Below are 21,088 nucleotides of genomic sequence, written 5' to 3'. Positions count from 1 at the left end.
CAGTGTATAACCATTTTCTTTAAACACACTGCTCTCTCTCAAGTTTTTAATAATTTGCTCCTCTGCCCAATTTTGTCAGGATCAGCTGTTTCTGCTGGTGTGGGTGCATCTTTACTAAAATAGGTCTTGGCTTGGCTGCTTTTTCATCGTCAGGTTTGGGCTGCTTTCTCATGGCCAGGTTTGGAGAATACACTCGATATGCTCTTTTAATTTACAAATTCTGCTGTGGAACGCCAGTTCAGTTGCTTATTTGTGCTTTCATAAAATAAATGCAGCCTGATGTCCTTCTGTTCACATGCATAACATCAGAGAGTCCGCCTATGGCTGACTAGTACGTCTGGCCCATATACCAAAGTGTAAATGCTATTGTAATTTTTGTGCGACGGCTCACATCACTCAGCATATATCACCCATAAAGAGACATCGGGTATAAATTTGGACGTCAACACTTACCTACCTCAGAACCTTTCTGCTACTTTTCTGCTACCTGTCCGACTGCCAGCTCCAGTCATCACTCGCTAGAGAACTTGCTTTTGTGCTTCAGATAAGTACCCCATATGGGTGTGTTCTTTTCCTTTTGGCTACTGTATTGGTTCTGTCCCACCAAAAGGTAAAAGGGATACTAGGAGACAGGCTTCGTCTAAATGTGGTTCCTCCTCATCCTATCAGAAACAGCCTTTTCAAGCCAAACCTGGTAGCCTGTGACTGCTAGGTCTCAAACCCATCTACCAGCCTTTCTCTTCACCTCTCTCTTTCCCTCACAGATTGGAAACAGATAACCCTGACTCTTGGGTCCTTTCCGTCATCAACCAATGTTACTTCATGGTATGGGCAACCTATCCTACCTTCAAAAGAGTCCCACAACCCCCACAGGACCAAATGGAAGCTTTTCCACTAGTCCTCTTCTCTGTTTTTTTAGGGCACTATCCAGGAGGTGCCACCCAGTCAAAGGAGAAAAAGATTTTACTTCAAGACGTTTCTGGTCCCAAGAAAGGATGGCCCTTGGCGGCCCATCCTAGACCTTTCTCGTTTAAACACCTTTCTGAAAGTTCCCACCTTTCACATGTTGATCTTTCCTGCTCTACTCCCTCTGATTCTTTCCCAGGCCTTTATGGTGTCACTAGAGATAACAAAGTGTTACCTTCACATCCTCATTCACCAATGGTTCAGGGGGGTTCCTTTGCTTTTCTGTGGCTTCCTCTCATTTTCAGTTTTGTGCTATGCCCTTTGGTATGTCTATGGCACAGAGGGTATTCGCCAAATGTTTAGCCCCTGTTATAGCCCACTGCAGACTGCAGGGCCTACTGATATTTCCATACCTGTGTGACCTGCTCCTCCAGGTTCTGTCACCAGAAATACTGGACAATCTTTCCTACACAATATCCCTACTGAGAGGGCTAGGATTTACCATCATCTTCCAAAAGTCTTACCTGACCCCCTCCCAGGATAATTTCTTCCTGGGGTGCAGGATCCTGAGAACTGCATTGATAGCTTGCTTACTCCCAGAAAAGTTCCTGTCTCTCACCTCATATTTTCAGGATCTAATACCCCTTCACTCCCTGACAACGAAGGAGTTCCTGCACCTCCAGGAGTTCATGGCCTCAACTGTTCCAGTGTTTCTCTTTACCAGGCTACACATGAAGACATTTCAGTGGTTTCTGAGAACAGCTTGGAAGCAACATTCTCAAGCTCTGGAATTTGTTGCCCCCCCCCCCCCTACCCTGTTTGACAAAGGAGTTAAGAGTGGTGGATTTTCCTGGTCACCAAAAATCCAGGCCTTCCCCTTCAACCACTTCCACTCACCCAGGATCTGTCCACGGATGCATCAGTCATGGGATTGGGTGCAACTCTAGGGAATTGGAAGGTCAGGGATGTGTGGTACCCTCCTCAGACAAAAGAACATGTCAACATAAAGGAAATGACAGCTTTGATCTTTGTCCTCAAAATCTTCAAGTCCAGGATTTCACCACGGGTCTTATGGTGGTTCAAAGACAATACCACAGTCCTCTGTTACATCAACAAGCAGGGAGGGACAAAATCTTATATCCTGTGCAGACTGGCATTACAGACCTGGGGAGATATCCCAGCAGAGTCAGGTTTCACTCCAAGTTGTTTACATTCCCTCTGCTCAGAATGTGATGGCGGACTCTCTAAGCAGGTCCACGGCTGAATCCCACGAGTGGATGTTGAACAGGGATGTGTTTCTAAACCTTGTCCGTCAATGGGGTATCCCTCAGATAGATCTTTTTGCCTCCCCCATGAACAGACAGCTTCCCAAGTATTCTGCCAAGGTTACACATCCTGGGGCATGGAAAGTGGATGCTCTGCCCTTTCCATGGAAGGGGATATTTCTGTATGCATCCCCCCTTTCCCTCTCATTCAAATGGTTCTGTTGAAAATTCAGTGGGAGCAACCAGAAATCTTGCTGGTGACCCCCTTTTGGCCAAGACAGCATTGATTTCCCTTCTTCTACATTTAGCCAAGGGCAATCACCACAAGTTATCCCTCAGGATGATCTTACTCACACAGGACAGGGGAACTCTAGTACATCCAAAAATGTTGATCCTAAACTTGACTCTGTGGGTGAAAGGGCTTTTATTCCCTTTAGACACCTTTACACTGAGGACATGCTGCAAGTTCTGCAGGAGGTCAGAAAACCCACTACTAAGAGCCGGTGGTTTTGTCTTACGTATGTGAATTAATAAAGAGTGGCTTGTAATATTCCTCAGTCAAGCCACTTCTGTCTGCCATTTCAGCATGCTTACCTATGTCTCCTCCCTTGGCTTCCAGGTTGGAAGTCAAACTATTCCTAAAAGGTGTCTTTCACATTAGACCACAAAAGAAACCATTGACTCCTTCTTGGGATCTCAATTTTGTCCTGGAAAAACTTGCCCTAGCCCCATTCAAACCAGCAATGTCATCCTCCCTGCAACACTCCACATGGAAGGCCATTCTCCTAGTGGCTATTACCTCTGCCAGTAGGGTTTCTGAGCTACAAACCATCATGGCCTCTTCTCCTTTCACTGACTTTCATAGGGACGGGGTTACACTTCGGACTAACTCATCCTTCATGCCCAAGGTGGTAAATGAGTTATCCCTGAATCAGGCTATATCAATCTTCCTCCCTTCTTCCCTTTTCCCCAATCCTCCAGTGACAGAATTCTCCACACCTTGGGTGTTCACACACAACTCTGATACTATTTGTGCAAACCAGGCACATCCGTAAGTCTGACAGATGGTCTCCTATTAACCAAGGACCCTGGGCCAACCTGTTTCCAAGCAAACTATTTCTTCTTGGATTTCTAAAGCCATTTTTTTCTGCCACGCAGCCAATGGAAAGGATCTGTCTTCCCCTGTAAGGGCACACTCTACTAGGGCTGTGTCCTGTTCTGGGGCCTTCTTTAAAGGATGGATACAGTTTCTATCCTGGCGGCAGCTTCCTGGTCCTCTGTTCATACCTTCACCAAGCACTACAAATTGGATGTTATTTCTAAGCCCAGAGTGGGGTTTGCCAGACCTATTCTCCATAGCCTTGTGGAAAATGTTTCTGTTCCTCGACCCAGTCCTCCCTCTGCATGAGCTTTGAAATTCCCCCTCATGTTATGTATACTTCAGCATGTGAATAGAAGGACATAAAATAGTTGTGCAAAATCTTACCATAGATGTCTTTCTCTTATTGCTTCCCTCCCTGCCTTCCCCCTGATGCTTGCCTGATCCCTGGTTACATGTTGCTCACTTTTATCAGACTGGTGCTTTGTGGCATTCATTTCTGAGCTTTATACCTGATGTCTCTTTATGGCCGACGTACGTTGAGTGATGTGCATCGTCGCACATACCTTGCAGTAGCATTTAGACTTTGGTATACTGGCTGGACATACAAATCAGCTGGAGGCGGACTCCCTGATGTTATGAATACTGCAGCATATGGAACAGAAGGACATCTGTGGTTATGGCAAGATTTTACACAACTGTTCTTTTCTTGCAGTTTCACTGGTACCTCATAAAACCACAGGTTTTCTCTGTGTGCTGTGCCTTCCAAGTCTACTATTTTTTTAAACGGTTGTTCTTTCTTTTTCATAAGACTCTTCATTGTTTGAATAGTTTTCCCATTCATCCATTAGCCTGAGGAAAGTGTGGACCAGACACTTGCAACTAAATTCCCACTGATGCACAGATGTCTGAGTTAGTGACTTATGTATTGTGGACCTTTGTCAGATAAAAGTATATCAGGTATTGCATGTCTCACTATAGACTTTAATGTATTAATGTACACTTGCAATTTTTGTATCTCTCAATTTAATTATTTCAGGTTACTTTGAATAATAGCCCACACATATGCAATGTATGAGCTCTCTGAACAGGAACACATCTTTCCCCATTTGACTTCACAGATGATCTGGAACTGGATATGGTTCCTTCTCTTTGTTTGGATTGTTGATGTGGTGAGCATTGCTGTACTAGTAGTAGTGTTCTGTACTACTAGTTTTATCGGAATTGAATTCCAAGCCAAAGCATTATATCCTTTAGTTTTTCTTTGCACTTCACTGTTCTCAAGTATGATCCATGTGTTTTCTGAAGAGTTTGTTGTCTCAGTTAACTGGGAACTATTATTTTGTCAGCTTTGAGCATCAAACAGTGGGCACAGTTTATTTCTTCTCTGTGAGAAAAATAATGCAGAAGGCATTACTTGAGTAAAAGTTCCTGGATTTCATTCTTTTAACACAGATGTTCTAGGTAGTTGTGGTTGGGCTATATTTCCAATGAAATTTTTATTTTTTGTTAGCTTCAGACAGAAACTGCCAACATCAAATATGCAGTCTGATGTCAATTTCCATTCCTTCCTGAAATAATGGGTTTGGATCTGATCCTCAGATCTGACTCTGCCATTATACTAGCTCATGGCCTCCAACAAACTCTCGAGCTCCTTGTCTGCCCATTATGCACCACCTCTAGTATCTCTCAGATCTTGTTTTATGCTTTAGTGTCTAGATGTGGGTCACCTTCACCTCTCAAGAGTACAGTGGGAGACGAGTCCTTTTCTTAATATTCCCTTTCTAAAAACTCCTTATGTATCACTATTGCTTTAATTTTTAATCTTTAATTTTAATTGTTAGTCATTTCTACTATCCCTTTCCTTACACTTCTAAGTGTAAACTTTCCTACCATTGTTGCTAGGCCTATCTTTCCTCCCCTTCACCCACTTATACTCAGTGTATTCTTCTTTAATTATCACAATTGTTTTTTTTGTTTTTATCTACAATACAATTGCTGTTATTGTACCTTTCCTCCTCTTTCTGGTAAAAATAAGTTTAGTTTAACTCTTTTCTTGTTATGATGATTTTAACATGTGATAAGTGTGGGCACAGGTTGCCTTATTCCAATGCCCACAGTCTTTGTGTGCATTGCTTAGGTCCAGAGCATTTACAACAGGACTGCAGTATTTGTTATGGGTTATAGGAAGAATAAGTTGATTTTAAAAAGATTACTGCCATCTTCATTTTTCTGAATCCGTTGGGGTTCAGTCCACCAAACTCAAGTCTGGAGAACCTACCAAGAGGTCGAAGTCTTGTGAGTCTCCAGCCTGTTCTTCATCAGAGACTAGGAAGAAGAATGAGGAGACGGATCCAAAAATACTTATGGTCCGACCCTGAAAGGATCAGGTTAAGCTTGTGTCGGATCCTACACCCTCGGATCTGAAATCTTTACCAAGGGCAACATACTCATCAAGTCTGAATCCAGTCCCACCCAGAGTGCCCTCTCCCTTTTTAGAGAGGTGCTACAAATAACCATCCCTGGCATATTCTCGTTCCTCTAGGAGTCTCACAGAAGCAGATGTGGAGAGGATGATGAGGAAATTCTTCATAGAGCAATTCAGAGAGGAGTTCTTATGGTTCCTACCCCTTCAGGTCATGAAGTCCAATCATCTACTACTCCACCCATTATAGCTCCTTTTCTAATCCAGCCTTTGGTTTTAGAGTCCTGGGATCCAATTGTTCAGGGTCTGTCAGGTTCAGAGCCGAAGGGAGCACTGTCTTTTGATCCAAATGCTGCTCTGAGTGCACCGGCTCCAACATCCTCAGAGTCGGATGACTCTCAGAGCCGAAGAATCCCTGTAGAAATCCGGGAGGATAGAGTCGACTCCAAGGTTTTCAGAGTCATCTCTTCCTCTCAAATCTTCGGCAATGGACAGCTCAGCTCCGGCTTCACCTTGCGTTGGTTGTTCTTGGGATGGAGGAAGGAGACGAGCCAGAAACTCACTTTCTTACTTCCATTGTCTTCCTTCTTCCCAGATCAGTCTACCTTTTAGGTTGTGAAGAGAGTGTGCTCTGCTCCAGCAGGTCAGATGGGTCCTTCCCCTCAGATCCACCATGTACTTCTCAGATGATTTTGCCCCCACAGGAACAGCCAGCTCAAAGCTTCCAGACTTCTCAGCAGGGTATCTTAGTCTCTTCTGATACTTCACAGGACCCACCCCATGGAGGAAGTCCCTAGGAAGAGAAAGTGCAAAAGAATGCACTTGGACTCTCCTCAGGAGTCAGTCATTGAGGATACTGATTTTGATGAAGGAAGGAGGTCCCCAAAATCACCACCTGATGATATCTCATTTGGAGACATTCTTGAGATCCTTAAGCAGAAAGGTGGATGGCTTTCTCAGATCCTTTGATGGAGGAGTCAGTATTTCTGGAAGTCTTTGTGACTTTGATCATTTTGACTGTAATTCGTTTGGAGTAATTTATGCCATTGGATGTAGTTGTCCAGTACAAAAGTGGTATTTGGGACAAACCAAGCGTAAGGTCAAATTAAGAATCCTAGAACAAATAGGTGATATTAGAAATTCACGGTTGGATAGTCCAGTGGCTAGTCATTTTCATGAGAAGCATGGAGGTTCGATGAAGGATTTAATTTTTAGTGTTATAGCCAAACCCTATGGGGTGGGGGGGGCAAATAATTTTCAGAGGAGGTTATTAAATATGGAATCAAAGTATATTATTAATTTCAATACTCTCTATCTCAATGGTATGAATTTAGAAGCATGAAAAGAATTATGTATGTTTTAATAGAATTATTTATGGTATAAATTAATCATGCAAGTAGTTGTATATATAATAAAGTATAGTACAAGGTATAAATGTCTTTTGAAAATGTGACTTTAAATTTTGGAAAAATGTTAATCGAATTCAATTAAATACTTAATGTTGGGTGGTTCAAATAGGACTGTGTTTGTGAATGTGAATTATTCCATGTGAAGGCGAAGGCCGAGGTACCAGAATCAATAAAACATTTTATCCGTTTCCAGTCCATGCTGCTATTTCCGTTATTTGGTGGTTTTCAGTTTAAATTTCCTTTGATGGAGGAGTCATTATTTCTGGAAGTCTTTGGGACTGGCCCTTCTACCTCCTGGGTTACTCTTCTCACCGATGAACTCATCAATTTGATTTTCAGGCAGGCATGGAAGGAACCTGTTACGATTGAGTCAATCCCCAAGAGACCAGACCAGATTCTGCCTCCACAAGTAGATAGGGAATTTTGGGGTAAAGGGGTGACAGTAGATGCCATGGTCCTGGCAGCAGCTACAAAAAAGAACTCCCAGAACAGAGTTAAACTATTCATCCCCTTAATAGAGAGACTAGGGCGATAGACAGATTTGGGAAGTGTGTTTATACTTTAACGACTTTTGTATTCAGATCACTGAGCTATTTGGCACATTTTTCGAGGCTTCAAAGAGATTTGATTAAAGAGCTATCGAAATCTCTTTCTGGAACTGAAACTGCTGAGACTCAATCTTCAGTAGTCTGTTCCTGACAATCTGCATCTAATTCTTCCATAAGACTTATCTCACATGCTACAGAAGCCACCTCAGAGGCTGTGGGTTCAGGTATTTTCATCAGGAGGCATGCCTTGATGCACCTGTGTGATTCTGTGGAGCCCCTCAAGTCATCTTTCCTCAATGTTCCCTTTGACAGCACTTCATTGTTTGGCCCCACATTAAAGGACACACACACTCCAGGTGTGTGAATGATGGAAAGACCCTCTCTGCAGTCGGTTTGCATTTTTCGATCCCTCAAAGGACTTTTTCCAGGAATCAATAGAGAGGTCAAAAAATGTAGTTCAGAAAATCTCAGGATCCATTCCTGGGCACACATGGGGGTAGTTCTTCCAGAGGCAGAGGGGGAGGTAATTCCCCCGTGGCAGAGGAGGCCCACAAAACCAGGGGTCTAGAGTTTCCTTATCCAACAGCCCCTTTCAGTGCTCTTGAATAGAGGCCTGATTGCCTACCTCTGGAAGCAGTCAGTGGTCACTTATCTCTGCCCCAGAGAGCCTGGCTGGATATAAAAAAAAGACAGTTGGGTGCAGAAAATTATGTTCAGACATTTATATAATTCCCTTTTCTCTACCTCCTCCATTGTCAAGAAAATTTCTCAATGTTCCACCCAGTCAGGAAAGCAGCAGCACTGGAAATACAAGAGCTGCTAGAAAAAAAGAGTTATCCAAGAGGTCCCACCAGACCAAATAGAATCTGGAACTTACTCAAGATTCGTTTTAGTGCCAAAGAAAACTGGGGACTGGAAACCAATTTTAGATCTTAGTGCATTGAACAAGTCAGTCCTACACACAAACTTCTGGATGGTCACTGTCCAGTCCATTCTGCCCTTTCTGGGCAAGGATGACTGGATGTGCTCGATAGATCTTCAGGATGCGTACTATCATATAAAGATGAACAGATGATCCAGAAGGTACCTACACTTCTGGCTGAAGGCCAGTAAATGTTAGTTCAGAGCACTGCCCTTTGGTCTCACCACAGCCTAAAGGGTGTTCACCAAATGCTTGGCAGTGGTAGCAGCTCACTTGAGACTGCGAGGATTCTGGGTGTTTCCCTGTTTAGACGATTGGCTGAGTACCACCCCGACCAGGCATTGACTGTTAGAAGCTCGAGACCAGGTGTTACAGACCTGTCTTGGAATAAGTATAACTTAGCAAGTCTCATCTACAGCCATCCCAGACATTAGAATTCATAGGAGCAGTGTTCAACACAGTATCTATGGCAGCTTTACTTCCACTGTCGAGAGTGCTAACAATAAGGATGCAGGTCAGGAAAATAATTTGCAGTACCAGAATTTCAACCTGATTGATTCTGCAAGCCCTGGGGTCAATGTTAGCGGTAATAACTTTAGTCCCTTTAGCAAGATTCCACATAATTCTACAATGGATACTAGCAACATAATGGTCAATGCTTTCTCAACCCATGTCAGCAATGATGAGAGTAACCCAAGTCTGCAAACAATAAGTTTCCTGGTGTATGCAGTCACAACAGCCATTACAAGGTCACCCTTTCATCCTGTCTCAGCTGAAGGCCATAGTGACCATGAACGCTTCCCAAATTGGGTAGGGGTAATTTCCTGGAGAAAACAGTCCAAGGCACTTGGTCCCCAAAGAAGCCAACTTTCATATCAGTGTTCTGGTGATGAGAGCAGTGCTTTTGGCATTGCAGGCATTCCAAGACTCTCTCCCTGTCACGGGATTTGCAGTCCAGACAGACATCTCAGTAGTTTGGTACATCAACAAACAAGGGGGAACCAGATTTTATCCCCTGTGTTGAGAAGTCCTCAGAGTGTGACAGAGGACAAACTGAGCAGGTTTATCTCATTACCTCATGAGTAGTCTCTCAACAGCAAAGTGCCAGAAGTGATTTTCAGTTGGTGGGGCCAGACTTGCCGCTATCTTTTTGTATCTCCCCTAAACAACAAGTGCAGCAGCATTCTTGCTCTGATCTCCCCACCTGGGGAATCACCAAGGGATACTCTGTTTCATGATTGCCCCCCCAGTCTTTTGTATGCTTATCCTCTGACTCGCTTATTTTCCAAATTCCTTCAGAAAGCAGCCTGGTTGAAGAGCAAAGTCATCTTCATTGCACCTTACTGGCCTGGACACATTTGGTTTCCCTTCCATTAGCCTCATCTACAATATCCACCTTGGATTCTGGATCCAATTCCAGACCTTCTGTCTAACCCAACAGGCATGGTTCACCCAGATATCTCAAATGTCAAACTAATAGCTTGCTTTCTCCAATTCCTTTGATAGCCAGGCTAGCAGTGCTCTCTCCCCTTGTCCATTCCATGCTTTTATCTTCCCATAAACCTTCTACTAGGAAACTCTACAGGAGTAAATGGAAAATGTTTGTTTATTGGGCAGAGCGGAATCTAAGAGACCCCTTCTCAGCTCCAGTTCAGTCTGTTCTAGAATTTTTAGCAGGTTTATTTAATGAGGTTGCCAGTTCATCAACTATTAAAGTTCAGCTCGCAGCAATCTCTAGCTTTCATGCAGAGTATTAGAATTCTTCACTAGCTTCCTGTAAACTGTGCAAGGCCTTTTTGAGAGGTACTGTTCTGCTAAGACCCCCTTATAAAGACTGGGTCTATATTATATCAGCGAATGTTTGAAATTGCGAATGCTTTATAATCGACCCAAACACTTCAAAAATCCAAAATGCCGAACACACAGATCAGCAATTTTTTTTTCCTAGGGGAAAAATATCGCTGATCCATAAAAAAATAAAAAATAAAAATAAAGTGGGGGGCTTTGCCCCCTCTACTTAAATATACCAACTCTGGGATCGCACCACAGTGGAGGAAATGGCAAAGTCCCGAAAACGGCCCAATGATTTTTTTTCCCTGGGAAAAAATCACTGTTCTGTGCTTTCAGAATTTCGCCATTTTGGGTAAACACTTTCGATTGCAACTTTAAGCGTTTGCTTACATAATGGGAACCCTAACAACGCCGTACCACCATGGGATTTAAATTTGGTACTGCAACTCTTAATTCATTCTCCCTTTGAACCTGCAGCTAAATGTGATCTTAAAATTTTGACCTGGAAAACTATCCTTTTAGTTGCAATTACATATGCTAGAAGAATTTTAGAAATTCAAGCATTATCTTCTTAGCCTCCATATCGGATTATTTATAAGGATAGGGTCACATTACATACCAGTGCTTCCATCCTTCTTAAGGTGGTGTCAGAATCCAACATCAGCTAATCAATTAATTTACCAGTATTCTTTCCAAAATCTACAAATAAAGAGGAATTTATGCCACACTTACTGGATGTTCGTAGACAATTACGTTTCTTCTTACATAGAACAAAAGTGATTAGAAAGACAGATCAGCTATTTGTTTCCTATGCACTTAATAAATTGGGCGAATCAGTTACAAAGACAACTCTAGCAAGATGGTTGACTGATTTTGGGAGAATCAATTACAAAGGTAACTCTAGCTAGGTGGTTGACAGATTACATTTCATTTATCTATAACAAATTGAAACTCCCCGTACCAAAACCACTAAACGCTCATTCAGCCAGATCTATGGCAACTTCTGCTGTATTCTAGTCTAGAGCTTCTATGAATGATATACATGCAGTTGCAGCTTGGTCAAATCCTCATACCTTTCGCAGTCATTACAAGCTAGATCTGACCTTGAGGGGAGAAGCAGCCTTTGGCTCAACTGTACTCAGGAATCTCCTTTTTTGGAGTCCACTCAGGAAATTAGGTAGCTGTGGACTCTGTCCATTAGTTGAGGAATGAATGAAAATTGACAGCATCAGATAAAAAAGTTATGTACTTACCATAATGTTCCATTTTTGTTGTCCATTTTCATTCTTCCTCAACTCCCCCTCACCATCTCCATCCATTTCTCTTGACAGTCTTCTGGAGGAATGAGTCGCTTCAAGGACACCTATGTCCTTTGTGTTGAATTCCACTTATGGCATATCAACATAGTCTTCCTGTCAAACTGCAAACAAGATGTGAGAGATGTTAGGAGTGGTAAATTATGGGTAGGGAAGGAGCTCAAGAATTTGTTGTAGACCACAAGCTAGTATAACTGCTGAGTCATATCCGAGGATCGGACGGATCCTAACCCATTAGTTGAGGAAGAATGAAAATGGACAACATAGGTGGAATGTTATGGTAAATACTTAACTTTTTTTACTTCCCAAATGTATTTCTTCAGTTCTGGAAATTATTTTGCTACTCTAACACTATGTTGTGTCAGCAGGTTTCATTCATAACTGATATACAGAGAGGAGATGTGGACTAAACTTCATGAGGTCTTGTTTCATCCTGAAGTCTCTGGAACTCTGTGTCTCACATGACATGCAGATAATTGTCACAAAGAGATGTTTGATTCTTTCAAGGAGCTCTGCAGATCTGGTTACTTTATAACTGCTTCTAAGGACACAGATTAAAATGTTGATTTGCTGTTTTTCTTTGAGGCAAATTGCAGATTTTAAGTTTGATTTGCTCTCTTTCTAATATATATATATATATATATATAGCTATATAGATATAAATATTTATCAAACAAAATAGAAAAATGACCAGCACTCAAATTATATTTAAGGCCATTTCTTAACTTTAAGCCTTAAAATCTATTTTTTTATTGGATTGCACTGAAGATGTCAGTGGGTGAAACCAGTTTGCTGTTTGTTTTTGGATTTATGCTATGCTGTTAATTTTTGGATTTATGCTATGTTGTTTATTTTAAAGCTTAAAGTTAATAGCCTTAAATATTTTATATACAATATAATTTAATTATTTTAATAAAATATAAAATATTATTTGAGTGCTGGTTGTTTTTGTATGTTGTTCTTTTTCCTGGTTTATGCATTTTTTATGAGTTTGATATATATATATATATATATATATATATATATATATATATATATATATACATATATATACACACACACACACATGTAAACACGTTTAAATAAAATAAAAAAATATTTCACAAAGTAGCTACTGAAATTCTTCATTAATGTTTAGCACTTTTGCGTAGCTTGCCTTGTAGGAGTTAATTCTTAAAATACAACACTATATATATATATATATATATATATATATATCTACATATATATATATATATATATGTGTGTGTATAAAAAAATACACAAAATCAGTTAAACAGTTATAAGTTTATTTCCTATTGTAATCTATTGCATCTGGATCAAAATGCTTGGGAAAGTATGGCATGTGTGGGTGTGTATGTATCTGTCTGCATCTGCTTTGCCCTTCTGCTAAGACTGAGAAGTTGGTAAATTGGTAATTGTTGCATTGCTAACTTTAGGATTTTTTTTTTTTGGACATGCTCATATGGGCAAGTTCTGTCCAGGAGAGATTATTCCCTTCAAGGCTAAGAAAACTCAGGACAATGGATGCCCATAACCTATGCTGTTAAAACAACAGTAGATAACTAAACTCTGGGATGAATTGCGTTGTCTAGGCACTAATTGTGAGCAACAAAACCATAGATGAGTTCTAGTGCAAGTGTAAAGCTACTTTGAAAGACAGACCTTCATGCTTCTGTTTCACATAATCTTGAACTACTATAATCTAATGTCACCGGTAGCAGTTTATTCTTCTATCCCATTCCAGCCAGGGACCACCTCTGAATAAACTTCGTTAATGCATTATGCCTTTTTGTACCTTTTCTTTTCATCTGAATACATGCATTTTGCTTACAGGATCACTTACATCACACTGCATGAATCAATTGCATTATAGTACTGACTGTTGCAATGTGATTTTTTTTTTATTCTTACTAGAACCAGCTGTAATATTAAGCTCTTCTTAGCTATGTTATTGTATGCATATTTACTTGAGTAAGCATGTAAGCTTTCCAGAATATCTTTAAGCCTTTTAACTATGTCTTATGTACCACACAATTATTGTATGTATTCTTTTGTAACTATATCACCTGTATGTACCATGAACTATAAGTCTTCCTACACTTGGAAATTCTTCTGTTTCTCACTTTTTGTAACATTTTTGCTCTTTGAGCACAGGCAATGGCTGAAATGGGTCCTTTTGGATTAGTCCATAACCCTGCTTAACTAACATGGTCATTTTTAACCTGAGACCTTTAGCTAAATTATTAGTGAAGGTTATTTTTTAGATTTTATCAGAATGTTTAAATAATTCTGCTTTATTTTACTATATACATTATCAGTTTAGAAGAATATCTAATGCACAGTGAACTGTTTGTTGTGTTGCAGAGACTGTGCTCGTATGGAGAATGGTTTACTAAAGGGTGTTGAGTTTTTTTTTTTTTTTTACGTAAAATTTGAACTGGTCAGCTATGATAAGCTGCTATCAAAGCTTGGCTGAGGGAGTTGTGGTAAAAGAGAATTGATATCAAAGACGGGATCTTAAGTAATGTAATAGGTAAGAGTATGTCACAAGCAAACATTTTAAGGCAAGAGTCTTCCAAGAAACCTATTTGTTTTCAGTGTTTATTAGTGATTTTGGTTGTGGCCTTCCTTACTTTGGCATAACCCTTTATACAGATGATCTGATTCAGCTCAAAAATACTAGAATAATTTTGCATTATAAAAGAACTTCCAAAAATTAAGTTGTGGTTTTTGCACAGTAACCTAGTTGAAAGTGCTAAAAAGGGCTGTAGTATGACCTGACTTTATCTTTTCTGTTTCACGTTGCGAACATTGTCAACATTGCATTAATTTATGGACTCGCTGCTCTGCTCACACTCAGTAAACTACTTACATTAAAACTTAAAAATCAAAATAGATTCCGTACCGTCTTTTTTTTTTTTTTCAAAGTAATCATTGTGATATAGTCTGTGTTTACTAGCAGAGGTCTTGTAGTTCAAAAGTGGATCAAGGTCGACAGCGTTCATTAGGGCCATCCTTTCTTTAATGTTTATAAGTTTTTCATTTATCTTGTATGTTTCACAGGTCCTGGACTTTTTCTAGTACCCAGACCCCAATTCAAAGTCTGATGACATTCTGGTTACAGATTGAGGAAAGGGTGAAAGGGACAAAGGGAGACTTGTATTGATAGACAACTGATCCACTTACTATGTTAACTTTCTTTTTCACAATTCCCAACACTAGAATCTAAAATAAAAAGGAAGGTGGTGCTGATGATAGGTCCAGAGTGGTTTAATGAAACATTGAACTTTCTTTATGTGAAATCTGGCCCTGGGGCAGACGGGGTAACTCTTGTGGAAGACACCCCTTCAGAGGCAGAGGGGGCCTGTGTAACCAGGGACCCAGTGATTCTTTCTCTAGACAGTCCTACCAGTGGCCCTAAAGAGCGGCCTGATTTCTTTCCTCTAGAAGCAGTCAGGGGACGTTTCTCTCTGCAAAATCCTGCCTGGCAATCGATAACCACTGACTATTGGGTGCAGAAGATAATATCCAGAGACTACCACAGCCCTTTGATTCTTACCCAAAGCCACCAAGACGAATTCCCGACGTTCCACCCAGTCAAAGGGAAGAAGCAGCTCTAGAGATAAAAAAGCTGTGTCAAAAAAGGGTCATCCAAGCAATCCCACCAGACCAGTGCAGATCTGGATTCTACTCCAGATTTTTTTTGGTGCCAAAAAAGACAGAGGACTGGAGACCCATTTTGGATCCCAGCGAGTTAAACAAGTTTGTCACCCAAACAAAATTCCACATGGAACACAGTTCAGTCCATTCTCCCTTTTTGGGAAAAGGCGATTGGATGTGCTTCATGGACATTCAGGACTCATATTACCACATCAAAATGTAACAAATGCTCCAGGAGGTTGCTTTTCTGACTAGGAGCCAATCACTGCCAATTCTGTGTTCTGCCTTTCGGACTTTCTACAGCCCCCAGAGTGTTCAGCAAGTGCATGGCAGTAGTAACAGCTCACTTGAGACTGCAAGGATTCCAGGTGTTTCCATATTTGGACGATTGGCTTCTTACCGCTCCCACCAGGCATGTACTGCTAACAGCCCTGAATTACACTCTTTCCCTGACAAAAATTTTGGGAATTTCAATAAATAGGAGAAATCCAACTTGATGCTGACCCAGTCTATAGAACTCATAGGAGCAGTATTCAACACCGACTTCTTTTTAGTGTCTCTCCCGGACCACAGACTACAAAGATTGAGGCTTCAACTCCGGGTGATATTTGTCAAAACAAAGTTTCAGCACAGGAGGTCCTCCAACTCCTAGGTTCCATGGCAGCTTCTATACCAATGGTGCCTCTTGCAGAACTTCACATGAGGCTCCTTCAGTGACTTCTGTTATCTCAGTGGTACCCAAATCATCACCCTTTGTCTTTTCAGATTCGGGTAACCAGTCATTGCAAACAGGACCTACTTTGGTGGATGAAGCCAGAAACAGAGCTTTAGAGCCCACCCCTTCCATCCTCCTCAACCCAAAGCCACTGTGACCATGGATGCTTCCCTGATGGGAGGGGGGGGGGGCATTTTCTGTGAATGGCAGTCCAAGGCACGTGGTCCACAATAGAGGCCAATTTGCATAACAGTGTCCTAGAAGTGAGGGCAGTGCTTTTAGAGATGCAAGTATTCCAGTCTGTTCTTCCTTCGGGGACAATTGCCATCCAATTTGACAACATGTCAGTAGTCTGGTATATCAACAAACAAGAAGGAACCAAATCCTACCCCTTATGTGGAGAAGCCATGAGAATTTGGCAATGGGTGATAGCTTCCAACTGCTTTCTGATAGCAACGCATATTCCCAGGAATACCAACTTGATTGCAGACAAGCTGAGCAGATGTATTCTCCTGCCTCACGAGTGGTCCCTCAATCCGTCCATAGCAACGAAAATTTTCGACCATTGGGGCCAGCCTTGCTGCGACCTGTTTGCCTCCCTGTCAAACTACAATTCAGTAACTACTTTGCTCTAATTCCCCTGCAGGGAGAGTCCCTGAGGAATGCTCTTATCCATGATTGGCCCACAGGACTTCTATATGCTTACCCTCCCATCCTCTGATTCCCCAATTTTTGAAGAAAGCTCTTCGGTTGAAAAGCAAAGTCATCCTCATAGCCCCTTGCTGGCCTCAACAAGTATGGTACCCCTTTCTCCGGCCTGACCTACTATGCTGACTGTGGATTCTGGATCCAACTCCAGGTCTGATTTCTCACTCCCAAAGGTTGAGCCACCCGAACTTAACATGTCTCAAACTGGCAGCTTGGATTCTCCACTTCCGCCGATCGCCAGGCAGAACAATCTTTCCTTCCCTGTGTGTGACATTATTCTGGCTTTTCACAAACTATCCACCAGGAAACTTTATATTGACAAATGGAGGAGATTTTCAATTTGGTCTAAGCTGCCATTTCGAATTTTCATAATGGTTTTGGGAATTCCTCCTTGATCTCACATCGTTTGTGTAAAACCTTTCTAAAAGGAGTCTCTCACATTAGACCTCCAATTAAACAACCTATAGAATCATGGAGCCTCACACTAGTCTTAAGTCTTTAATTCATCCCCCCTGTGAACCTGCAGCAACTTGTGACATTAAGTTCTTATCTTGGAAATCTCTTTTTCTGGTGATCATCACATCAGCTAGGCATATTTCCGAGCTCCACACACTATCCATAAAATGTCCCTATTTAAGTTTCCACAAAGACAGAATATCACTCTGGATGAATCCTTCCTTTCTCCCCATAGTAATTTCTGATTTCTCTATTAATCAGACTATTGACCTACCAGTCTTTTTCCCCAATTTTTCTAATAAAGGAGAGTACTGTCTGCATTCATTGGCTGTACACAGACAGTTGAGATTCTACCTAGATGGGACAAAAACAATGAGCAAATCAGACCAGCTGTTTATATCATTTTCTGGTCCTAAAATGGGAAACTCATTTTCTAAGGTAACCTTATCTAAATGGTTCAGAGACCGTATACTCTTCATTTATCTTCATGAAAAAGAACCTATACCACAGAAAATCAAAGCTCACTCCACCAGATCAATGGCAACTTCTGTGGTGTTCCACTCAAGAGCTTCTATGGACGATAGCTGTGCAGCAGCCATGTGGGCTACTCCTCATACCTTTATAACTTATTACAAATTGGATTTGGTCTCCAGGGGAAAAGCTTAATTTGGCTCAAAGGTGCTTAGGAATATTCTTCCATAAGGGCTGCCCAAGTGACACAAGGTAACTGGGGACTCTGTCCCATCAGTGATAAATGAATGAAGATTAACAACATCAGATAAAGAAGTTATGTCTTACCATAACGTTCCATCTGTGTTGTTGATCTTCATTCATTCATCACATCCCACACTCCTTCCCTCTCCTAAGGCTCCTGGGGGATACTTTGGGTCCAAGTACTGTATTAGAAACTGCCTCTACTTTACTAATAATGGGCAAACTCGATCTGAGGTAACAGGGAAAAGGGTATTATGAGTAAAAGCTTAGCTCGGGAGTTTTTGACTGGCACGAGCTTGGTATAAGGCCGACTTGATTCCGAGGACGGAACCGACATCCCATCAGTGATGAATGAATGAAGATCAACAACACAGATGGAATGTTATGGTACGACATAACTTCTTTTTTTCTTGCTGTTCAGGGAGGGAACTGTAAAGTAAATGGGACCCAGGTCCATGTCCCAGCTGCAAAAGGTGTCTTGTCAAGTAGATAGCAAATTCCTGAAAAGTCGGACTTACCTCCTGATTGAAATATAAATAAATGTATGAGTTAAAATGTTTTTATGTCAACTGTCCAGCACACTAGTTCCAGCCCCTAGCAACCAGTTTTGACTGAAAAGTAACACATTTTCTAGAAAAGGTGATAATATACAAGGGAATCCCTACATGGAGCCATGACTGTCTTGTCATCTGTAAAACATGACTGTCAAGTAGATAAATGATCCTGGAAGAGTCATTCTTACCTCCTGACAGAAACATTAAATTTTAATGTAAAAATTTGTCGTGACATCCACTAAACACAGTTGACCGGGCCCGTAGCAGTCAGTTTTGACAGGAAGATAACTCATTCTTCAACAAAAGTGATAATTAACCAGATAAATTTGACAAGGATCCAGGGCTGTCTGTCAAACACAAAAGGTGACTAAGAAGTGGGTAACAAAGCATGGAAGAGTCTGTCTTGCCTCCTAACAAAGTTATCTTTTATACACCTTTATTAAATTATCACATAAGACATGCAAACATACATTAATGTAAAATAAATCAAATCTTAGCATTTTTTCATTTACATGTATGTTTTCTTTCTTTATAATAAATGACAGTTCAACATTACATAAATTGCTCAAGTCCTGCCTTCCATTAAACATCACTCCCACAAATTCCATGTACTTTTATGTAATTTGTTCCTACCCTTTTCTAAAGATCTCACTTCAGTTTTTTATATCTTTTGCAATGTTCAGTACTTCAAAACCAGCTGGTTTAGATTTTGATTTCCAATTTGTAGTAATGTTTTTGGTAACCAGTAGAATTAAACTTAAGGTTTTACTATGTAGAGGCAATTCAGATCCTGTGTGCCAACTCCAAAGTTTATTTTTTTTTTTAGTTACAGCCATTTTATTCCCATGTTATTTCTGACAGAGTATTCTCTACCTATCCATTCATCTAAATTTGAATAGAGTAAGAAAAGTAGTTTTCTTTATATGGAGTGAAAGATTGTTCAGTAGAAATGATATTCTCTGTGATATAAGCCTATCCCTCCAACATGTTCTATTTATTTTGCAAAAGAGATTGAGATTCCTTGAGTGGGTATTTAGGATACCACTAGACTTGCAAATATGTAATGGTTGCATACTGCCTACCTTGAACTGGCCAAACCATTCAACACAGTACCTCACTTGGGTGTTGCATACAAACTCACAAAATTAGGTATACAAACACTTATTACACCCACTGGATAATCGGCTGGCTCAAAGATAGAACCCAAGGAGTTAGGATAGGGGAGTCTGTTTCTAGAAAAAGGCTAGTCACTAGTGAAGTTCCTTAAGGCTTGGTGCTAAGGCTGCTCCTTTTTGGCATTTACTTCTCTAAAGTCAAGTTCAACATCAAGGGCTTCTGACTGACCAACTGTGCAGATTACTGAAAACTAGGCATAGTCATAGAAACCCCCAAAGACACAAATACCCTCCAGACAGGCCTGACACAAACCTATAACTGGTTTCAGAGCTACAGTCTAAAACTCCATGCCAAGAAATGCATAATGGTATTCTTTGGGAAGATGGTTACCCATGTCAGAACAGTCGCTGAGTACAATGCCCCCTTCCATATGCAACAGTTAGAGCACCCACAAAGGTTCCTCACAAAAAGAATACAGGGAGTAAACAACATGTCCAAAGTAGTCCTCAGTAAAGCGTCATACCTGTACTCTGACTCCTACAGACTGCTGAGAGGTGATCTTTGCATGGCCTACAAAGCATCCTGTGATCCAGCTGTGATGGACCTTTTGCTCATCTGCAAAACAAACTGCATCAGAATTACCCAATTTAGGGACCTAAACCTCATCTGCAGCATGCTTAAGGGACAAGTACGCATCTCATAGACTACTCCCATCTATGGAACTGCTTTCCCATTTATGTGAAGCAGAGTTCTTTCCTAACTCAATTTGTAATGTAGAGCAGTGTATAGGGAATCAGAAATGTGCTCAAAATAGATAAAATATAACACAACAGTATTTGTTGTTGTAAATCAGAAATTTACTCCTGGTCTGGCACCTTTGTCTGTATTAGACAGAGGTGGTCTGTAAATCCTTGACCACCCATGCATATGTCTACATATACCCCTTAAAATAATTCTGTGGTATTAAAACTTGTCATATATACTTGGGAAGTATGGCTAGGTATAAAAAGGCCCCCCCGGGGGTCATTAGCCTTATAAGTACCAATAAGCCTATGAGAGAATAGGGTCTGCAGAAGCTCTCTGTATGCAAGACAGAAGTCGCCTCTTCATAGCCTGTTTGATAGTGAGAAGAGGAACAAGGCTGTGAGATACTGTGCATGATTATTAAGGCCGTTTAGTTTTTTTGTGAGAAAGTGTTTTGGTCATTCTAGTTGTTATAAGTTTTTGCACAGGTACCTACCAAAAGGGACGTTATACTCACTTGAGTGGCTTAATGAGTGCTAAGTACAGTGCAACAGTTATATACCTGGATCTGGATGCAGTACATTTAGATATAAGATGTGCAATGAAAAAGGAATTTCTTACAATAGTGGGTTCGTGGTCATGAAAGGACAGTTAGGCTCCCAGTTCCTTAACCACAGGATTCATTTTCAGGTGTGTGTTGTCAATGTAATAGTTACAAGGGGAGTTATACTTGCCAA

General features: G+C 40.9%; 1 protein-coding gene across 4 annotated transcripts in view; it reads left to right on the top strand.

The window, feature by feature from the left end:
* Window positions 1–21,088, top strand: part of FIG4 (FIG4 phosphoinositide 5-phosphatase) — a 3,828,182-nt gene that overhangs the window by 1,406,440 nt on the left and 2,400,654 nt on the right. The gene's annotated exons all lie outside the window — the stretch shown is intronic.

This window comes from Protopterus annectens, chromosome 1.part0 (assembly GCF_019279795.1).
Source record: "Protopterus annectens isolate FY-2018-M chromosome 1.part0, PAN1.0, whole genome shotgun sequence".
Classification (NCBI taxonomy): Eukaryota; Metazoa; Chordata; order Ceratodontiformes; family Protopteridae; genus Protopterus; species Protopterus annectens.
The sequence above is the reverse complement of the archived record's forward strand: the minus strand, read 5'-3'. Positions and strand labels throughout refer to the sequence as shown.